The following is a 24,465-nucleotide window of genomic DNA, read 5'->3' on the forward strand; positions in this document are numbered from 1 at the left end:
GTGTTTTGAACACAATGTCTTACCATCGTTAAAATAAAGCAAATTTATTACACACTGAATAGTATATAAAGTAAAACCTGATTGAGCATGTAGACAACACACCATGATTGTAACCTATAAGATACGAATTTGTAACTCAATTAAAAAATAAATGTTGGTTTTCAAAACTAAATAGCCTGAAAATGCTAAAAAGGTTTGCGACAGTTCGGAGCGAAAAAACGCGTCACCGCACGTTTAGATGTAAGACACTGTAAGAACGTGCGTGAAGGTGCTCCGACGTCAGCGCGTAAACTTGCCCCGTCGCCAAGTTCGGATTTATTTTTAACGTTAAAAAAATAATAACATTTCAATTCATACAAGTAAAATTCTCAAAAAAGGATAAACTTCTGCTATTTTTTTATGCATTTACTCTTTTTTAATTAAGTATTTTTCATTCACAATAAGCTTCAACTCAAAATTTACTCGACTTGGTAGAAAACAGATTATTCTTTCTACATGCTAGACCGAAGCTCGACTGATGCTTAAAAACTTGTATGTATATTTTCTACTAGTGGCACCCGTACGACTTCGCCCGTAATAGAAAAATTAAAGGTCTTTTGGTTCGCTTGTATATTTACAAATAATGTATGGTGAATTTTCTCGCCAATTGGCTTGTACCGACGTTACAGTTCCACGTTATGATAATTTCGTATCTCGACAATTGGCTTGTGCCCATGTTACGGTTCCACGTTATGATAATTTCGTAATTTATGATAGTTTTTTTCTTTAAATTGGAATAAAAAAAGAACCACATCGAATTTTCGAAAAATCGCTTCGAGGTGCACACCCCCATGCTACATACTAACTTCGTGCCAAATTTCATGAAAATCGGCCGAACGGTTTAGGCGCTATGCGCGTCACAGACATCCTACAGACATCCAGACATCCAGACATCCTCCGGACAGAGAGACATTCAGCTTTATTATTAGTAAAGATAAAGATAAAGATGGAGCAGCTTCAATATGTTATGACTGCTGGCTCTCCAGTTATAATTTGTTTGAAAAAAGGGCACTGCGTAAATGTGCCTCATGCGTAAACGTGCCCCGGTCTACCCTATACAATTAGAAATACGTTAATAAATATGACTGATTTAATTTTGACAGATTAGTTTGTAAACGCTGAATGTGGGCTCTAGTTTTGAAAAAAATAATTACTAAATGTCAATTGTACTATTAAAAGTCATCAATTTATTTTTTTTTCGGGGGGGGGGGATGGCGATCTTGTGGCGATTTGCATAACATCTTTTAATCGGGATTTTTTTTCTTTCATTTAGTGACTCTGTGGTTGATGGTGACCGCTAACTTTGACTTTTACTCCAAAGAGTCATTTCATGACAAGGCAGCCATTTTGTCCCGCTCGTACGCAGTACAAAAATCAGAAACATCAGATTGCTTCCGGGTAACGCTTCGGAGTTTCAAAGGCTTAGACCATCCAGAAGAGATAAAATGGAGGGAGTGAAGACTTTTATTCGTTTAACAAGGACACCAAGCGATGCACTAGAAGAAATTAGGTTTTTTTCTCTAGTTTCACGCAAAACGTGTCAACCATTCGTCGTTGCCAAGTCGCGTGATTTAAGATCTTTGTCCATGCTTTTGCTAAGCCAATTATTGGACTTGCTCCCTCCATTTATAATTAAAGCTTTAAGGTTTAAACCAGTTTCCTGTGAAAAACAATAATTTTTCACAAAAAGGTTTCCTGAATCACAACAAGTTCCATGAATGTCGATTTTACAATGTGGTGAAAAACACTTTAAGCTACCATTGTAAAAACATACTAGGCTTCTTTATTAGCTGTTTCCCATTCAAAGTTAACACCCTTCCGGATTGACTGAGCGCCAATCAAGGGCGTAATGCAGTCTCCAGATGTTGTAACAGATGCTTGCAATTCCCACTTAGTTTCGACTGTATTTTCTTTAGCAGCTTTCCTGGCAAATCACAACGGTGCTATGCTATTATCATATACACATAAGTTTTCACTGAAAGTTCCTCAGTTATTCCAGAAACATAACTGGCTTTGATTGAGAAGGTTTCTGATTTTTTCAAAAAGATTCCAGGTTAAATTCAGGAAGGTTACTAATTTTTAGCGGGAAACTTTCCTGATTTTTGCCAGATATGTTACGGGCAAAAATAAAACACATTAGCTGACCTTTATTTTCCAAGAATTTTTAGAATTTTTTTACAGTGTAACAACTTATGTATTTCATTAAAAAATTATAAATTTTTAAACGTAATGAAAAATTTTTTAACTTACCAAATCGCAATCACGATTGTGACTTCTTAAGAAACAAAATTTTGTCCATTACCCTTTCAAATTGTTACTTTAAGCAAAAAAAATTTTGTTCTCAAAAATGATTAAACTGTCCGTCTATTCTCGTAATGACCTCAAAATATTTTTCGATTTATTAAATTTATATTTATACTTGTAGTAATACAACGCCTTGGAAAATTAATATTCCAACTCAACAAGCAATATTTTTCGTTACATAACTACTATAATAAAGCATTTAACTGCATTGAACCTTGTTTACTACCCTTAAACGAGATATAATCGTACCAAGCAAAGTGCATGTCAGAGAATAAAACAGTGCTTTAATGTAACCTAAAGGTAATTTTCTACGATCTTGTAAGCGGCTCCAGGAACAAGCAGATGTCAATCGCCGTGTGAAATTCTAATTCGATTACCATGATCGCGAACTTAGTTTCTCCTCAGTACAATTTTTTCTTCGAAGAGGACAGAATTTATCGCCACTACGTTGTAATCAAAAATAACGTCAATGAAAAATGGGATAAAGGCGCTCATAATGTTTTAAGGTACTAAATTTGGAATATAATTTATTTAAACGAAATTTGCATGTTGGTCTTGGTTTGAGATGTTTCGAATTCAGTAACAGCTTTTAACTATAAGCATATGCAAATTGCGTGGCCTTGAGTGCAATTGCAAGCAAACACGGAGTAGTTTACTTGCCAGCAATTCATGAAATTCTACAGCATCCAAAGACTGCATTTCGACCTCGTTTTGCTGCCAGTTAATTTGGAGAGTTCGTAATTGATTTAAGGGCAAAACACCTTCTAAAAAAGCTGAGCATACATTATTAACACTAATAGGTAAAAATATTTTTCGTGAAGCAAGAAGTCTGCATTTATGAAACTTGTAGTGATTCAGGAAACGTTTTGTAAATGTAGGGGAGGCTGTTGCACAGTGAGACGTGCGGTACAGTGGGATAAAGTTATTTTATTTTTAACTAGTGGTACCCGCACGGATTTGCCCGTAATAGAAAATTAAAAGGTCTTTTGGTTCGCCTGTATATTTACAAATAATGTATGGTGAATTTTCTCGCTAATTGGCTTGTGCCCATGTTACGGTTCCACGGTTTGATAATTTCGTAATTTACTCGTCCATCTTATGATAATTTTGTTCTTAAAATTGGAATAGAAAAAAAACCACATCGAATTTTCGGCGCTTCGAGTTGCACACCCCCATGTTACAAACTAACTTTGTGCCAAATTTCATGAAAATCGACCGAACAGTCTAGGCGCTATGCGCGTCACAGGGATCCTGACAGAAATCCGGACGAAGATCCTGCAAGACAAAGAGACATTCAGCTTTATTATTAGTAAAGATTATAAACTAAATGGTGCAAGGTTCCCATGAATCTGCAGCAATTGACCTTGTGGATTCTGTGATATGAAGTTATTGCTCGTGTATTTTTCTGATTTCAGGCAAGCAAAGTTTTTTTCTTGACTTTCACATGCATCGATTTATAACATTTTCTTTCATGAATTAAAATTAGCCATTTGATCACTTTCATTGTTACACCTATGTAGCTAATTATCATTCAAAACATTTAGGATAGGCTTTGAACGAACAACTTAAAATGTTGAATTAAAAGAAAAAGGCGGAGTAGAGTATAGTGAAACAGTCGTAGTTGGGTCAGTGAGAGACAGTCCCACTGTGCCCCATCTTAAATTCTGATTCGAAAGGGAACGTTTTTTAAACTTCATTTTATGATTTTAGAAGTTTCAAGTACTTTACAGGTATTTTTACTTCATCAAAAAGCGCGAATTAAACCACGTAAGACGAAAAAAGGAACATTTTTTGGCGATTCCATAAGAAAGTCAATTGTAACTAACCTTCTGATTCTAAGTGACTCTGCAGATAATATAGATCACAATAATCTAAATTATAGATAAAACTGGTACAAAAGAGCACTCTTGCTCTAGTGTAGCCAAAAGTGTTTTCGTAGGTTCTTAGAGTTTCAGAAGATATCCAAAAACCTAAGAGAGAAAAGGTTGAAGATTGAAGAAAGAGCATAAAAAGGGTAAAAGAAGAGTATCATTGCAAGTGATATTCATGGAAAACAAATTTTAGATGAAGAAAACACAAAAACTATAAAAATGAAAAAAAATGTCAAAAATGTGGAAAAAATGTAGACTTATTTGACACAATGGTAGCTGATAATGATGGAGACTTGTGCAGTTGTTTTTTTGCGCAAAAATAAAACCATTTTGACTACTTTTATTTGATCATCTGTACCAGATATTGCATTCGTTCCGAATAAAAGTATTAAATTGTTGATAACAGCTCCTGCGAAAAGAAATTATACAAATCGAAATCAATCTTTTTGTGGTTTAAAAATTAACTTTTTTTGAATGTACGATGAATTTTGAATCTTTTTATCAGTATGACTTAATTTTTATCATAAACGTTGAACATATTATGTGTCACTCAATCATATATGCTGAATCTCTGTGCCTTGTATGCTGTCCCACTGTGTCCCGTATGCTGCCTCACCGTGTCCCGTATGCTGCCTCACCGTGTGCCGTATGCTGCCTCACCGTGTGCCGTATGCTGCCTCACTGCACCCCATGCTTGGGGCACAGTAAGACGAAATTTTATGTTTTTTTTTATTTATATTATCTCAAAAATTTTAAATAGCGGTGAAGTTTTTTGTGCCTCAAAAGTTAGTGCGCTTAAGCTGTATTACAAATCCCCTTAAAAAAATTCCGATTGAAGCAAAGTTTCTAAAAGTCTTGAATTTTATATTTTTTGGCTAACTGGACCCCACTGTCCCCTACTCATTTCTTTTCTTTTCTTTTTTTTTTTCAGTAAACTGGTGAAAACCCTTTAAATCCTGAAAAGTTTCCCGGAAATAACTAGAAACGTTCCGACATGTTCTTAGTTTGCAAAATGTGCATACATTACAACATTTCCTTAACACTGCTAACTCTAATGACACATACTTTCCCTATTGTTGCATGGATTTAGAACATTTTAAAATATCTCTATGAAATACACTCCGAAAACATTTTTATACTATTTAGTGCTCTCAGAAAGGTTATCATTTTGTTTCAAAAAGCAGCTTTATTTAAGCAAATCTTTGATGCACACTCTCCGTTTCATTTAAAGAAAAGGGTCATTAGTTTTTTGAAAAATACCTCCACGACAGCTTGAAATAGTGAATATAAAATGAAACTCCTGCCACATTTATTCATATCTGTCACATTGTTGCGCTCATTTTTCAAATTTGTTTAGAAAAATGAATCAAGCGTAAAGTTTTTTCTTTTGTTTTCTGTCTTAAACAATAAATTTCAGGGCAATAAGAATGCTAGTAAAATTTAAAAAGTAGGTAATTTATATGAGCGGATTTTAGTTTTGAATTTCTTAAGCTAAACACATGATTTCTTTTTAAAAAATGATTTTTTCCGTCAATAAATGGAATTGGAAATAACTCTTATATTATGCTTACGTTGGTTTAAAAGTATCGTATGCATATCCAAGGTGCATTGAGTGTATTCCTTAGCTTAATATCTCGCCAAAATATGCGCAGAATAACTCTATCGATACAAAGTAAAAGAATAAAAGAGAAAGTATAAAAATCATGCATCGAAAGTTCTGAAAGAAAATTTTTAAATCATACATCAAAACTTCTAAACAAAAAAGTGAAACTCAAGCATAAAAACGAAAAAAAAAAGAAAGAAACTTCTTCAAAGTTTTGCGAAACGAAATGGATTGTCGTTTTCAGTTGTTAACCGACTTCAAAAAGGAGGCGGTTATCAATTCATACCGTATGTATGTTTTTTTTTTGTTTGTCCACTCATAGCGTCTCACCTAGTGAACCGATTTTGATGATTCTTTTTTTAATGGATAGGGGATGGCTCAACTTAGGTCCCATTACTTTGTTTGACCATATTTGTTCTTTGGAAAAAAAGTTATGGGCAAAAAACAGTAAATTTTATGCAATTTCCCTATTAAATGATTTTGTAGCGAAGTTCGCACGTTTCATCCGTGGATAACGGTGGCTCAGTGGTAGAATTCTCGCCTCCCACACGAGCGACCCGAGTTCAAATCCCGACTAGGAAAAAGTGAATTTTACTAAAATTTCGTTTCTACTGTTTCCCGTATTTTCTCGAATTTTCTATTAATTTCTGTATCTTTCCAAGTCTGGAAAGTTCCAGCACTTTCTCAAGTTGTATATAAGGAGATGTAACGTTCATTCGTGGTTCTGAATAAAGATCTCGAGTTGAGACTAACGAGTATTCGCTTCATTTGGCTTTCACATTGTCTTCGCTATCTTCATCTACGCGACAATAGGAAACTCATTGTTATAAAAGTTTGGTGCCATATAACATTAATAGTAATTGTAATGATAATTTTGAATGAAGGCTTCTCTGAAGCAAGCATCAAATTTCTTCAAGGGATATTTCGATAATGGGGAATCTGGTGCTGTCGTCTCATTTTTGGCGTAAATAATTTTATTTTAGTAACCCTGCTGATTTATAGTAACCCTATGTGAATTATCAAAATCTTCCTTTCTTCAGTGCTATTGCTCCATAGTAGGGGTAAACCTAACCTGGAAGCGAGGTGATGCAGTGATTAGGACCTGCTTAGCCTTCACAATGCTACCATTAGGTTTGACTCAACTACTCTGTAGTATTTTTATCATTATCATCTATGCCGATAACAGATGATCGGGACTAAGTAAGAAAATACAGGACTGCATCATGAGCAACTTAGATGCTGTGGAATGTAAATTAGTTAGGAAAAACGTAATACTGAAATGGTTATAATTAAATTAACTACGCATGATTTCCAGAGAGGAACAAAGATAAGTTTTTAGTGCCAATCGCTTAAAGTTTAACGCGTGTCAATAGTTTTTTTTTTTTAGTATGGAGCATTTTTAAGAAAAAAATGTGAAGTTTCGTGATGGTAACTTCTTATTATTTCTGAAATACCTACATTTACACTAAAAAGAATGAAATAAAAAAATTTAAAAAAAAAAATAGAGCCGACTTCAAAATTGCTCTAAAAAGTGAAAAATAATTTTATTCTTTAAACACCATCGATAATGCTTTTAAACATAATTTTTGAAGTTGGCGCAAAAACGATAGATAAAATCATTCACAGCCATAACTCAAATACAACTTTAAATTTAACCAGGACCAGTTTCTTCACTATCACATACATTATGCATTGATGACGGCATATTTGAATAGCGATATAAATGTTTCGTTCGTAACTTTGGACGCTTTTCTGAAAAAAAATATGAACGAAGCATGGTTACCCTGGATTTTACGTTTTGTTTTTGCGCCAACTTCAAAAATTATGTTTAAAAGCATTATCGATGGTGTTTAAAGAATAAAATTATTTTTCACTTTTTAGAGCAATTTTGAAGTCGGCTCTATTTTTTTTTTTTCAAAATTTTTTTATTCACTGCACTAACCAATTAGATAACGCAAAAGTGATGCAAAAGGTAACGATTTGTAAAACAAGATTAACTTTATTGGAATGGCTTTTAGTACAGACAAATTATTCATTTATACCTTCAACATCTATAATTCCGATTGATATTACTGAATAAGAAGACGCAATTCCGTTTGGGTTAATTTTAGCGGCTATAAATTCATAAAATATATCGTTTAGCACTTGAGGTAAAAAAGAATGGCCACTATTTTAAAAAGCGGCTTCAAGGTAAATTACTACTACCACTCACAATCATCTCCAGAAAATGTTTTCAAACTACATATGCAAAATACTAAAAGAAGAACAGGTGTTTTTTTTTTTTTTTTTTCAGATTTAAAATGTCTTACATCTTTGATTGTAATAATCGAACTTGGCGTTTGCGCATTTCAAAGTAATATAAATGTGATTACGATGTCTTTAAATATTAATAAACATGTAGAAAGTTGCCAAAGTTTTTCCCATGCACCGCAAAAAAGATTACTTGCCATTAAAATAATATAACTTTTATATTATTTTAATGACAAGTAATCTTTTTCGCGGCTGCGGCTAACAAAGACTTATTTATTCTATTTTAGACATGATTTTGCTAGAAGTCTGTGTGCTATCAAATGCATAAAAATTATCTTTTTATATAAATAGAAAAAAAATTGACGAGTGAGCGGAAAACATTTGACATTTATTCTATTTCAAATGTGTTACATTAAGGAACGTAGAAAACATTATTCTGGCAATTTGTTTCACTTTATTTCAAAAGATATAATAAGAATTATGTCTAACGTCTAGCTGTCAATTACTTTAAAATGTTTCAGTTTCTAAATTATTTATTCATCACCATAGTTCGGAGAAACGTCATCCAATATAAAAATTTTACAAAGTTACTAAATAATCATTGACTGAAAAAAATGTATTATTCCCACACTGCCAGGAAGCTTTTTTCTTTTAGTAATTGCTTATTATTTTGACTATCATTAATCAATATCAAAATATTAACAAGAGTTGAAAGGAAATGGCTCCAGAAAAAGTTTATTTTATCGTTAAATCAACCGATTCCATGACGCCTAATTGTATGTAGTAAACTACTCTCAATTATTCAGTGGTTGGATTAACATATCTACAATTTCGTATGACTTGATATTAGGGGAGTTCTGAAAATTTAAACTATTGATTACTTACTGCGCATCTGATTTTTTTTTTATTTATTTAGAGTTATTTATCTTGTTTAAAATTGGGTAATGCAAATACTACGACAAATCAAAATTTAGTAAATACCATTTTCGCATCTGTATGTTTTTATCTGATGTTCACCATAGCTTCTAATATGTCTTTTGTTAATTTCAAAAAACATATGAATTGGTTGCACTTTCGGCTGTCCATTAATTTAAGAGTTTCACTTCTAGAATCCAATCAATTCTTCAGCACAACAACTCAGAAGATCCCATACAATGGAAGTACTTTACAAAGTTGCTAATCTCCTGAAAAAATGTATTCTTTTTTTTTTTTATACTTTCAGGAAAATTTCAATAAGTGATTGTCATTTTGAATCATTAATCAATGTAAAAATAATAACAAGAGTTAAATAAACATTACTCAAACAAAACATTTTTAGAGGATCAGACAAAAAAGTTTACTGCACCTAATCACGTCCAGTAAGCTATTCTAAATTTTTATGCGGTTCTACGTTTCCAACATAATTGGCATAACTGGCAATGGGGTTGTTTCCTGTAGTCAAAAGTACTACTTTTAGTCATTGAAATGGATAGAATAAGCAAAAAAAAATAACATGGACCCAGAAAATACTTTCATTTTCCCAACAGTTATTTTTTAATTAATTTTTTAAATGTCCGATCTTTTAAACAAGGCGTGGTCTTGATGACGTCACAAATGATCACTTTGGCGCATCTTTCTACCGCGTTTCTACGTTATGATAATCAGGAAGCGAATTAAATATTGCGCTCTACGCTTGCTATCAACCATATCGTTGCCAATACACGTGAGTAACGATGTGAATGGCAACACTGAATGGCATTTCATCATTTGTGATATCATCGGCAGAAGCGTAAACAATAAAAGAGCACCGATTTAAGTATTTTTTTTTAATATTAAACATAAGCAAATTATTTAAAAAATAGTCAGATTCTATGTTTTTTGTTTTTAAGCATGCTTATTCAGAAAAAAAATACTTTTGAAATTTTGGAAACGACCCCATTGAAGGTAATCTGAAAATGAGAACTATTTTATTGTTACTTACGTTTTTTTTATTTAAAAAGATGGAAAATACGTTTAAAAAAAGCACTATACTTAAGCATCTACAAAAAGAAACTCATATTTTGTCATCTATACCTCCATGATAAGATAAAGCGCAGTATCTGAAGAAATACGGTTTTGGGATAGTTGAAGAAACTCGTTTTGGGTTCCATGTAAACAATTGGGAAAGGTTTGAATTTGACGTTTTCTCTCGTGCTTTGTCGTCAGAGGAAAGCAAATAAGCAACCTTGTACAACAAAACTAAAATACAATAAATGACAAAAAAATAAATAAATAAATAAAAATTGCGCTTCACCTTCTTACTACAGTATCTATCTTTATAGGATTTCAACTCACAACCATAGCTTTTCACCTGGTAATTCAGTTCATTTTATTTTAAAATATTAGGTAAGTAGTTGGTTTTATGCCCCGCTGTCTACTAATGTAATAGTTAATAGCTTGAAGAATAAAACCATTAATTCAGCAGAAGAACTAAGAAGACGCCATTCAATAGATGAACTTTATACAAAGTTGTTAAAAGTTCATTCTCCGTATCATTCTTACACTTTCCGGAAGCTTTTAGAAGTTGTTGGGAATTTTGATAATCATTAATCAAGTCCAAAATACTAACCAAAGTTTTAAAAAAACTAACTGAATTCTGGCCCATAAAAAGCAGATTCAAGCGTTGAATCAATACTTCACAAGGTCCAATTGCTTCGAGTAAACAATTCTTAACTCCCATAACGCAATAAAAAAAAAGAACTTACTAAATACTCAAAAAGCAACTGACAACTTTACAGACTTTTCGTCTCTTCCAGTGGAGTACTAAGAAAAGAATTAAAAGGTTAAAGATGGACCACTAAAATGTGGGTCGGGCATTCGACCATAGAGGAACAACCACTACAAAAACAGAAACAAACACTACTTGGAAAGTTTTGCGACAAAACAGACAAAAAAAGTCACTATAAAATAATACCAGCTTCTTCCGATGCGCTGTCTAATACTGTAAAACCTTTTAGCTAAATGCGTTTAGGTGGTTCCAACATTTTTGTGCAACTTTTTTGCATTCTTGGACATTATCCAATTTTTGTAAAAAGCTGTTATGAGAACTAGAACTAAAGTATCCGTGCCTTATGGGAATGATTTTATGGCGGCTAAGAGCGTCTTTGAAAACTGCCTGTCGGGTTTACTTATTTATGCGTACGTTATATGCGATCAATGGCCGTAATAGAAGAATTTTATTTTCGAATTCGAAAAATGATGCTGCTTGTTTCCTTTTAGAGGAAATTGCAGTTTGAAGGCAGAATACAGACATCATTATGCATGATAAAGGTTAAATAATTTATTTGCATTTTAATATGGACTAGCTGCGTCGCCCGGCTTTGCCCGGTCTACCTTGAATATGAAAATTGTGTCAGGTGACGTATATTTGACAATCAGGCTAAAATAAAAGAAAAAGAAACAGCATGCAACATTCTCATCCAAACCAATTACGACAGATATTCAAATACTTTTAAGAAGTTAAAATGAAAAAGATGGATGTAAAAAGCGTAACCATTGAAACAAAAGATGAAATAAGTTTAAGAAATTAAAATGAGAAAGACTGAAAGAAACAATGGATTCAAAAAGCGTAACCGTGGAAACGCGAGAGTAAAATGGTTAATAACTTGAATGGAAATGAGATTTTTTGAATTTGACTTAAAAAGGCATGTATTTTTTTTCCTTTGAATATAGAAGCTTAGTTTTTCGACCATAGGTCAAGTTAGATCTGGAATAAAAAATGTCGCTTTTTCAAATGGTGCCAAAACGAAATCTGAAACAATTCCTTCACTTTTTATTGATATATTTAATGAAGAAAGTAGTTCCTAGATTTCTGCTAAGCCTGAAAAAACACAAATGACTCCCGCTTTAATTAAGTTAGGGCATTGAAACAAATTGCGTAGAACGCGCAAAATTCTACCCTTTCCAACGATATGTAATATTAACATATGCAAGTAATGTTTCACCCCCCGTTCGGTAATTTATGTCAAAATTGGACCTGAATTGGAATTAAAAAATAAATTCTCATCGGTTTTTTTTCGTACTGGTCTGCAAACTTTTCCGGTGCTAAAAGAAAGATACTTTTTTTCCAAAATGTGCTCAGTGTAGAACTGAAAATTGAAATGTTGTCGTTTGTCGCCAGTGGTCATTAGAGGCTGTTGCGAAACACTTTTTAACCATTAGTTAAAAAAATACCCTGTTCATTTAAAGTTGTTTTAAAACTAGTTACACTAAGCTAACAGAAGGAATTTATTTGGGAGTGTATGTAACATTAATGTTGGTGATGTTTAGTTAATACTGTTGCTTATTCAAGAAATTGGCATTTACAATGCGCTTGGGGTTAAAATGTACAACAAACTAGACCTTGAACCAACTAGAAACCATTAGCGCAACCAAAACTGCTGGTCAAATATCTAGTCGGCAGATTAATAACAATTATTTTATCTTACCAGAGTGAAGGATTTTAATATATTCATCAACATTTTTCATACGTTTAGTTCAGTCTTCACATTTTTTATGGTTAGTAATCACTCTATCCAGGACATTTTTTTACGAAAACATTATGGTGCTACATTGGAAGAAAATACAGGAGTATGACTGTAATTTCAGTAACCTAACTGTAATTTCATTTATTTGCATATTTTATCCCAACCTCAGGGGTAAGTTCAACTTTTTTGTACATGCCCGCGAGTTTGCGCTTGCTAGTTCTGGAGCGAGTAAGAGATTGCTTTTCTTATCCATTGACGATACGGAACACTATGGGAGAACTTAGGATCGCTTTTACGTCCCAAGATAAGAGTGATAAAATTGAAATGAGTTGTTTTGGAAAAAGAAAAAATAATTATTTGTAGTCGACTGGGATTTTTAAAAGCTCTTGGTTGAGTAACTTATTTATTTATTTATTTTAGCCATGTGAGGAAGGTGGAGAGTTGTGAGCGATTATTAGTGGATCTTTTAAGACACGGCTAAGCTGCTGGTCCAGCAAGATAGCCGGACCGGCAAGGTAAGATGCATGGTATAAACAGATGTTTAAGAAAAATAAATCTGGTATCAAAATTTAATCAATTTTCGACTGCTACAATATGGGACGGAAAGTATTTGCTGACTCCATGTGCTGCTTTTTTTTTACGTTCCGTTTCTTTGCATGAAGATTGAGTTTCTTGTAACTGTAAAACACTTTACTGCGCTTACATGTTTCTCTATGATTATGTTCTCCATATATTTCAGGACAAAAGAGCATTTTTATCCACTCATAAAGTGCAGAATAAATTTACTTGAAAAACTCAATTTATTGATTACTAAATTGATTGAATATCTGAAGAAAAAGCGTTTACCAAGTCTGATGAATTTGACAAAACTTCCGATTATTGGCCAAAGAAAAAAAAACATTTAGTCTCCGTGTTTTTGATTGCTTTGAAAATATTTACCGTTTATTACGCAGCCAAGCATTTAAATTTTAAATCTTACAGTGGAGCTTTACTTAAAAAATAAAATATCGAAAATCTCACTGACTGAATTTTCTAAAAGAGCAATAAAAGGACCAGCGGCTTGTTTGAGTGGATCACAAAATGTCAAATTTAACTCTACAATGCTTTTTCCTTTCCACTGGTGAGGTGATCTTCTTAATACATGCAGTGTAATTTAATTTTAAAAAAAAATGGTTTTAAAACCTCGAAGATTGCTCTAAAATATAATAATTATAACTCTGAAAGAGTATTAAAATGATTAAGGGTATGCTTTAGGCCAGTGGTGCGCAACCTTTTATATATCCGAATGCCGCACCTCATATTAAAATAATTCTCGCGGGCCCTATTACATGAAAATTTTTGAGATGCTCTAAAATTTCCTCCATAACATAGGAAAGTATGGAAAAGGGGGAAAAAATGAAAAAACAATATTGTTATCTTTACTTGATGCTTCTTTTTTAAATACTTCTTTTTTTTTTCAGAAGACAATTTCTGAATATATGGCTCCTCGGTTGTAACATTGTCATTAATCGTGTTTTTCGATTTGTAACATTAAACAAAATTACAAGGCCACACGAATCAGCTTAGCGGTAGGATGCGGCCCACAGGCTATAGTTTGAGCATCACTGCTTTAGGCGATCTTTATTGACATGCGGCACGTTTAAAGGTTAATCATGTCCTAAATCAAGGGGGTTTTTTCTTTTCAAATTACTCTTCGTATTTGCTATCTTTGCCGTTTTATTTTCGTTTGCTTTAAGGTAATTTTGAGAAACGCTTTTTAATCATCAGTTTAAAAAAAAAGCACTACTTATTTCAAGTTTTCTCGAAACGTTAAACTAAGAAACCAGAAGGTATTCATTGGGATTATATGTAACATTAGTGTTAATAATGCTTAGTTAATACTGTTGCTCATACAAGAAATTTTTATTTTCAATATCCTCCACGTCCAGTTGTTCAGCTGAAGTCCGTTTGAGGTTGAAAATATGTAACGAAATAGACCATGAATCAACTAGAAACCATTAGCGCAGCCAAAATTGCTGGTCAAAACATCTAGTCGACAGATTAATCACAATAATTTTCTCTTCAGAGTGAAGGATAGTAATGTATTCATTACCGTTTTGCATAACAATGCCAAAGAACAAAAAATTATGAGTGCTTTTCTAAAAGCTTGTCAGGAGTTGATATGATGGAGTGACGTTAAATATGCAAACTATGTCTGTTTATAAGCGTGACCTAAATTTGTCTAGCTTTTAGCAAATTAAACATAATAGTAGTTTTATGTCCAATATATTTCACTATATTTGTGTTTATTATTAGTAGAACTAAAATATTATTATTTGAAAGATTGTGTTTTAAATTTATTAATCTAAATAAAAAAAATATTTTTATGATAATTTAGGTATGTTCACTTAAATACTTGTATTATGATAGCATTTACAAACACTTTGCATTTGGCAGTGTTAACATATCATATTACTCCTATTAAACAACATACACTAAGAATTTTATACGTGCATGAAAATAATGTATTTTTGACACATTTTTTAGACAATTTTCCGAACAATCAAAAGAACATTATTTATTTAAGCGTAAAAAGTTTTAATACCTATTATACAAGATTACTTTTTATTTTACAAAAAATGACTGAAAAATATTTATTTTATTTTTAAAATAAAATTTTTGGAAAAGAAAGTAAACCACAACATTTTTAATGACTGAATTGAAGAATAAAATCAAAATACCATTCACATGACTATAACTTATAAAAAAAAAGTAAAAAGAAATTTCCGTCTCTAAAGAAGTTCCAACCCAAACTTTAAGGGAGGGGGATCAGTTTAGACGGATCAAAAAAATCAACTCCTTCATGCCAAAAAATGTTATTAAAACTATTCAAGAATATGTTGCCAAAATTTCGGAAAAAAATATCCGATTAGTTCCGATGCTATAAGCACTTTAAGTGGCTATAGATTCGAAAACGTTCTCAGCAGTTTTCTTTTTCAGACACTTTTCTCTGGAAAAAAAACTTTTTTCAACTGGTGGTATTCAAGCTCAAAGAGTTATTGACCAATCGTTCTGAAAATTTGTGTGAATATTCTTTATTCAGTTATATTCTATATGAACCTAATTCTTGGTTGCTATTATTAATAAAAATATTTTGAATGCAAGAAATGTGGAAACAAATGGTAGAAAACATAACATTGAAATTAAACACCTCAAAAGCGTGTAGTTTTCCACTTTTCTTGATCACAATTCTTAGGAAATATGTTGATTACGAGAAAAAAAAACTTAATGATTACAGACAAAAATTTTGAATTCAGTAATGCCCACAGCAACAAGTTCTGATGGCACCCGTCGATGAACAGCAGCTTCTAACTCCACAAATTCTTGTGGAAATGAGGTCAAAAAATTACAAGGTGTACTTCAAAAGATGAATAAAATATTCTCTAAGTTTAAAAAATTCTGATTATTCCTTCACTGTTAAAAAAATTCACGGAAAACAATAAAATGTTGAATTCCTAAATTGCCCCGCCCCCTTTTAACCATAATTTTAGAAGTCTTGCAAAATTTGAGCAAAGTATAATTACCGTCACTTGTATAGGGGAAACCTGGCAAAGGTGAATACCCCGGGCAAAGCGAATTTTGCCTTTAACTCCCAAATAATTAGTTGGCCGGCAGCCGCGATGTCATATCAACGTTCGCCTGTTGCCGCTCCGTGTGCGGCAAACACGTCGGGACGAGTTCGCCTCACGCGACCCAAGTGAGCGAACAAAGTATGTTTTGGGGAAAACAAAATTTATTTATAGAGGTTAGTGTTTCATTCATAACTTTAATACTATTTGTGACATGTTCTTTGTTATGAGTAGGATTTGATGTACGATTATGTAGCTTTCAACTATCCATAGACGACGAGTTTTAATGCTCCGGTTTTTAGTAATTTTTAATAACCTCAAAAATGTACCTGAAGGGCAAAGCGGATTGGGCAAAGTGAATACCATATTCACTTTGCCCGGTCATGACAAGTCACTTCATCCGAGTTCGGAAATCCTTCAATATCAAGATCTCAAGACAATACTACAATTGAAGACCGTCCTTATACTCCCATGGGATCTGAAACAACAGAATAAGTCCAAGGCCATGATGTTCCCGCCGCTTCACCCAAACCTGGATGTTCTACGAACTACTACAGTCCTTCAGTTTTACTACCTATTCTGTTAAACCAATAACAACACGTAAAAAAAAAAAAAACTACAGAGATCTACACTCCAGACAAGCACTCCAGTAAAGGACAATCAAAGACAAAAATTTGAAAAATCAAAAAAGACTGTCATGAAGTAACTAGATGATGTTTCGACTAAAGCTTCTCAGAAGACTATTAAAAAGACCAAGTTCCAAAAAGACTGATCAAAAATCTCTGCTACAAAACATAGAATTGCGTAAGAGAATGATAAGAAGAAGGAAGTAAAGAAATTTGATGATATAAGGTGTACTTTCTGTGATGAAATGTTCATTGAAGAAGATGATCAGCCAATGGAAAACAGGATACAATGTCGTATTTGTACTCAGTGGTGTCATAAAGAGTGTTCAGCATGGTAATGATTTTGTTTGTGATAACTGCAATGATTAATATTGTAGCAGAAAAATGTTTTTTTTTTTTTTCAATATGCTCCTAAATTTTGGATGCTGACTTTTTTTTTAAATTTCTTTGCTTGTTACAATAATTACTGCAATAATTAGTATTGTAGAAAAATGTTTTTTACTATGAACCTTTAATTTTCGATGCTTATTTTATTATTAAGTTCAGTTCCTTTTTTTTTTGTAATAACAACAATAAGTAGCACTGCAGCAAAAAAAGTTTTCAAATATGTTCATTTTATTTTCGACGTTTATTTTATTTTTAAGTTTGATTTCTTCGTTTGCAATAACAACAATAATTAGCATTGAAGCAAAAAAATATTTTTTGGATATGTTCCTTTAATTTTTCGATGGTTATTTTATTTTTAATGTTTAGTTTCGTGACAAATAATGTTGCTGTTCGCTTTGCCCTAGTAACGAATCCACTCTACCCGGGGTGTTGGGCAAAGTGGATATTCATGACATTATTGAAAACTGGCCTTATATCTAATAGTGTAATTAATATTAAGGACAACTGTTATAGCATTACGCAAGTTCATTCAATGAAGACTGATTACAACCATTTGCTTCAATTTCTAAAGTTATAACTAAACGACAATAATCAAGAAAAGCTTAAGGTATTCACGTTGCCCGGGTTTCTCCTAGAGGGGAGCAAAGAAGGATCAGAGGGGGCACGATCCAGTTGTTTAAATTTACCAAAATAAATGATGTTAATAAATTAAATTTTTGCACCGAAAGCAGGACAAAGGGTTATTTTTTTAAGCTATTCAAATCTCAGGCTAACCTGAGAATAAGGAAAAATTATTACTTTAGTAGAGTTGTGGGCACTTGGAACAATTTACCGGAAGAGGTGGTAACGAGCAAGGGGGTGGATAGTTTTAAGAGGGCCCTTGATGTTCATCGAGGACTAATAAATTGACTAGGACCTGTTTAGCTGGGCCAAGAGCCTGTTGCTCGTCGTCACTTTTGTATTTGTAGTATGTTTGAGTAATTTACAACAGCAAATGTTATTTAACTGAAGAAAAAGTTTTCGCAAACTCTGGGTAGGCTTAAATAAATATTTCAGTTATAGTTACGGATGTTTTAAAGTGTTATTTTTAAGTCGACACCAAAAACTAAGTTTGAAAATGGCATTAATCACACCGCTTTTTAATTTTCTTTTAATTTTAAGCGCCTTTTACCGTGTAGTAAATGGCCATTTGATTTTTCTTCTACTCTTTTTAAGTCATGTTATTTTTTAGTTATTGCTTCCCTTTCTCTCCCCCCCCCCTCTCTACCCCTAAAATGACCTTTATTTTTCCCCTCTAAATATATTCTTTTAAAAAGCTATGTGGAGCGAAATCTTAGCTGAGTATGTTTTAAATTTAAGAAAGAAAATCGACCTAACCCAATACTTCGTGGATGAACAAACTGAGAAACAATATTAATCGTCCATATGCAGTTGATATTTTTCCATTTTAAGTCAGTTACAAATTCCACTAGAATCAACAGCAGGGTGCTGCAAAAGAAAGATTTTACTTTTGAATCGCTCTAGAGCATAAAAGTTGTATAGATGTATCGCCCAACGCATTTAAATGTATTTTTAAATGAACAATTTTAGCCCTTTTCTGTGTTTTTCCCCAAGGTTCTGCGGAAGCAGGGTTTTTTTCTTTTTGTTTTCTTTTTTCCACTACTACACTTTTGTTTTCTTTTTTCCACACAAAATACACTAATGCGTATGGAAAGAAATCATTTAGATGGGAGAGTAATTAGAAAGCAGAATTGAGAGGGTAACTTGCAACCAAATAAAACTTTCATTCAATAGCTATTTCTGACAATATTCGTAAATTTTGAAAGTAACATTTTTTTTTCAATATAAGTTGGCACAAATAGGAGAAACATACCAAATAACTCAATTACATTTAAAAAGTGTCTACCAATTGTTTTTTTTTACTTGTAACTTTTCAAATAAAACAGTTACAATGTAAATGTTTGCAAATTTTTCGCCGATATCAGCGAAAAAGTTTTTAAAAAATGTTTACTTACTTTCGCAGCTTTATACAGTATCATGGAAAAAAAATCTCCTTTGGAATATTATTCACACTACTGCGATTTACCATACTAGAGTAAATGTTTTCGTTTCTGGTTCTAATGCAACAGCACGGCTGTGGTTAAGAAACCTGCAGTGTATTTAGACTACGTATTCTCGGAAATTTGAATCAAGATCAACCCGGGGGGGGGAAGTCAATGAAAACGACAAAATCACTGTGGGGTTTCCCCCCTCCCTTATGTTACCATTCTTACTAGCACGAGCAACTAATATGACACTCTGACCGCCTTAGCCACACGACCTCACTCCAGTGGCGCTATGCGTTAAGGAATTGTTTAATCAAAATCAGAATAAACCGATTTTTTTTAAACTAATGCTGCAATGCTTTTCTTTTCTTTTTTTTTTAACTAAAAGTGGTGAAAAGAACCTTTAAAATGATACTTGCATACGAAATTGATGAAGTTACGGCATCGTCACAAATTTAGAAATATTAATCAAGTAATATTAAAAGTAGAGTTACTTTTGGAGTACAAAGTTCATTTAACTTAATCACTGTTAAAAAAAAATGCGTATATATTTTTAAATCTTAATTCAAAAAAATGCTGGCAATTTCAGTGGCAATTTTATAATTTATTTATAAAGTAAATATAAATATCAAAAACGAAATCGTATGCAGCTTTCTTACGGTTTGAATTTGCTTCATTTTGATTCAGCCAATCTACCTCCAACGTTCGTCAATGTTAAGTGTACGAGAAATGCATCTCGGCTTTATTTAATACCGTTACATTATTTTTTAAAGCAAAAATCTGAAGCGTATTCCCAATCTTTACAATTCTTTCATATTTTAGGTGCCCATTTTTTTTGATGAGTTGTTCTCGTAACTAAAACGTTTCAAATTTCACACTTAGAAGTTATTTTTTTTTAATGAACTGCTCAAAAACATGCCATTAAAGTAAGTGAATTTAAAAAATGCATAATTAATATATGACATAAATTTCGCAAAAGGTGCTGTTTAGTTCTGAACTGTTTAAAACTAAACGAAAAGTAGCTCGAATCAAAAAATGAAATAAGCTATTGCAATGTCGTTGGTTAGATCTTTCGAATGCAAACGGCTTGTTTAAATCCGATTTTTTCCCTCAAAAATTACTAGGTCAGACAGACACTAAATTCCAGACCTTAAACCCCTTCTTTTCAATTTTTACTTTTAAACATTAATTTATATATTTTTTAAATTTATTTTTGACTTCTATTTTTTAACTATAGTTTTACAATGCTTAAAGCCTTATTTCAAATATTTTTTCATCTTTTTTACGGAAAATATGACAAAAAAATAATTAAACAAATCAGTTTATCCCAAAGACTACAAAATGATAATTTTTTATTTAACGTTTTACAGTATAAACAGTTCAATTTAGTCCTGCTGAATCATCTGAACTTAAAAAAACTAAATTTAATTTTTTTTTCTGAGAATGAAAGATATCATCAAATCAAAATTTAAGAATTCGAAGAAGTCATCAACACACAAAAAAATTTCATTGGGATTCCTTTTCACTTTAGGGATATCTGTGAACTTTTCTAAATTAGTTAACCGACTTTTAAGCTTCATACTGACTTCAAAATTAATGCACTGAATTCTGAGCCCCGTTTAATCTTCAACAATTTTTAAAAAATTTCCTAAAAATCATCAGTAGGATTTCCTTCGCTTCAGCAACATGTGTGGAAAATGTTAACAATATGTTAAGGGTAAAACAGTGATCTCAGTACATTAATTTTGCAGTATTGGAGTAGTAAGAAGTTGAAAAGTCGAGGAACTAATTTATAAAAGTTTCGAAAAAGTAAGCCTTATTTCTTGAAAGAAAGACCCTAAAAGTGGACGGATTTTTTTTTTTTTTTTAAATTAAAAACAGTGCTATAATATTCTTTTTATTGGAGGTAATGTGAAAATGTGATTTAATCACAAAAATTTGCTGTTTATGCCTAGTTTTTAATGAAATAATTTGTTTACTTAAAAGTTTTTTCAATGTAAAGATAGATATGCCACTTGACAGCAGAAATATTTTTTTAGGTAAAATTTAAAGTGCAGTGGGATATTTTGATAATTGAAATTTTAGAAAGGTCGCAAACTTTTCGGCAAGAATATATTCATTTTATCAATATGGACAGCTTCAGTACACATTGGCATCAAAAATTGGGCCAGAGTTGAAATAAATACCGAGCCTCAGCTATCTAAATCTTCCCCAAATGAAATAAGTTTAGTTATTTTAAATATTGATAGATAGAAAAAAAAAGGAAAAAAGGCTGAAATAAAACCAACCTTGAGTCCGCTCCTTGGTGTTGACCTGAGTGTTGGCGTTTTACTTTGGACATCAACTTGTCCCAAGGACCTCCCATTCCAGAGGCCCCTGCAGGTCCTCCGATCCCCCGGAACATTGCCATGATTCCCAAAAATCGTCGTCGTCCGGATCGCGGGAAAAAAATTCCAAATTTCCACCCGCTGTCTTCAACAGTCGATGTAATCCAATAAAAAAGTGGCAGCACTTATATCCATTGTTGGCAATAACTCCTTGAGCAGAACAGCTTTGATATACTTCCGTTACTCGAAAAATCCGTGTAATGACAGTTCACGAAAAACAATAATGTTCACGAAGAAATTGAAACAAAACTGCGGTGAGCCATTTACTTTGCTTCTTGAAAAGAATGTCGAATAAATATTATTGCTAGCAGACGATCCGAAAAATTGTGCCCGGATAAGTTAATGAGAGCAAGAAGGCAAAGATAAAAGTTCTAAATCTTGAAAGTACTAGCTAAGTGCGAATAGAACTTTAAGTATAAAGAGACTTTTACCTGATTGTCAGAAAATGTAAATTAGCTGATATGCTAAAAGATTTACTTGTTCTAAGAGCTATTATTATTTGAGAAGATTTGCTTTGAAGGCAACGCTGATGGTATCTTGAAATGAAGGCACTACGAACTTCTAAGAATATCGGTAAACAACCATAAAAAATCTATTTGACACTACTTGAAAAATGAGTAATAATGGAGAAAAAAAAAAGAAAAAAACTTTATACAATGTAATTTAAGATTGGGCTATAGCGTCGAAGCCATACTTGACATGTTCATGCTCCTTTATAAGCAAAATCACACTGGAGCCAAGGAGAAATACTGTAATACTGCTTCATGTTCAGAACGATTCGGGCGAGGTGCATCTTGCGCACACCCCTTTGTCGTCTGCCGAATCCGAAACGGAAGGGGTGCCGTTCCACTCGCCCCAGTTGTCGTCTGCTCGCCGCACCGACAACGTAATTTTCTCCGCGGCAGAATTTCGCCACTTCCGCGCGCGCGCCTCCTAAAAATTACCGTCTGCGACTCCGCGTCGCAGCCCTCTGGCTCTACAGGCGGTTGGCTCGGGCGACACCTGGCGTACAAAGAGAGACCTCAAAGCATGCGAATTTCAGTTTAATTATTTTGCTGCGAACGTCTCTTAAACTCATTTTGAAAATGTTCTCTCGCTTGTTTACTTTGTGAAGAAACGGCTGCAGTTGAATGAGTTTAATTTTGAAAACTGCCCATAAAATTCCGAAATTCTTCAGAGCTGTTATGGTAACGCAATATTTGTTTAACATTTAACAGCTCACTGTTTATTTAATACTCGTAAACTATAATTGTTCGTGGTCATCTAAAAGTGTTTCGTGACAAACGGCATTTAGTTTTTAATCGTATGATAACTTAAAAGGTTCACATTTAAAAATTAATTTAATTACTTGTATATTTCTCGTCAAAAAATTCATCATGAAACTATTCAGTAAGCAAAGTATTAAAATCGTTGTCAAGTTTACTTTTATGGAAAAAACTTTAGAATCAACTAGATCAATCAAAATATTTATTTTTATTACATTCTTTGCAATGCATGATTGTATTAATTGTACCGGTTCGGATAGTTTGAGTACTTTATAAGTCCTAGAAACAATGATTGAAGGAAAAACAATCATGAAGACAATGTAACTGTAATAACAATTTTTATAGCTGCTTTTTTTTCCACGGATTTTGACACCCCATACCCCTACCTGATGGAGGCACTTGGCTTCTTACGGTGCGAAAGTGAACTGGAGAATTTATTTTGCCTAGCGTATTCAAAGCCAAACAAATGCTCGGGAGATCTTTTACATTCCGCATAATTTTACAATATGAACGCTATCGGTTTTCTGCATCATGAAAATCCACCGACTGAAACCAGGTTCAAACCTGCCCCTTCAGACGTAAGATGTCAATTAACAATTAACCACTACACCACTCTTTCGGCCAATCAAGAATTGTAGTTTGGAAACTTTTTTTTTTCAGATTCTTTTTTTTTCTTTTCAAATTTCTATATTATATAGATAATTACTTACTAAATGTTCTTAAAGTTATTTTTACATTAATTTCACACCATCTTTTCCATATCTTTTATCCACATTAAATCTCGATGCGCTAAATTGGGATCCGTTGAAAGTTATTCTAAGATGCACAAAGAAATCATCAATAAATCAATATATCTGTGCAATGAAACATGTGCACGATTGTTATATTGAATGAAAAATCGTCAAAATATAGATCAAAATCCTATAGTAGCGACTTTTTCGATGCTCTGTAAACTTTAAGAAAATGGCTGTTAATTACGTTTGGGGAAAAAACCAGAAGTAACAAGATTTGAAATGAATTACTATTTGTAAAAATAGGATTTATATATCTGACACACGGGTTCTGTCCATTAGATTGTGCTTCATGTCCGCTAACAAACTGTTGGAGGGGGGAGTTCTACCAGCCTGTTGCTCACTAGCTCAATTGGGGTCGTGATGCATTTCCTATCTGTTCGTGATTTTAATCCTGATTTTAACATATAAATATAAATATAAATAACTTTAGATATAATACGTTACAAACCTTAAAAATTTTACATTAAGTATTGCATTTTTTTATTCATTTATTATTACATTTTTTTTTTTTTTTTTTTTTTGGCGTACTAATTACGGAAGTCTACAGAAAAAGAGTTGCGAAAAAAATGTAATGAAAAATACTCGATACATATGCATTCAGTTCAAACTTTTTGAAATCGATTGGTAGTAAGCATGAATTATGAGCTTTGAAGATCAGAATTTATGGAATTGAAGATGAGATTAAGATGGTATTTTTGAGCTGTGTAGTTCACGTAGAAGGAGAGAGGATTCGATAAAATTCATCGGCGGAAATAGAAATCAGACAAAAGAACGATTTTTCAAAATTTATTGAATAAAAATG

The 24,465-nt window shown here is 32.7% G+C and overlaps 1 long non-coding RNA gene across 1 annotated transcript in view; it reads right to left on the minus strand.

Moving 5' to 3' along the window:
• The window catches only part of LOC129220466 (uncharacterized), a 79,189-nt gene extending 56,668 nt beyond the window's left edge, over nt 1-22,521 (minus strand). Inside the window, exon 1 of the long non-coding RNA XR_008580469.1 lies at nt 21,506-22,521. This is a non-coding gene — a long non-coding RNA (uncharacterized LOC129220466). The remainder of the gene's footprint in view (nt 1-21,505) is intronic.
• Nucleotides 22,522-24,465: the final 1,944 nt, after the last annotated feature.

This window comes from Uloborus diversus, chromosome 4, assembly GCF_026930045.1.
Source record: "Uloborus diversus isolate 005 chromosome 4, Udiv.v.3.1, whole genome shotgun sequence".
NCBI classification, from domain to species: Eukaryota; Metazoa; Arthropoda; class Arachnida; order Araneae; family Uloboridae; genus Uloborus; species Uloborus diversus.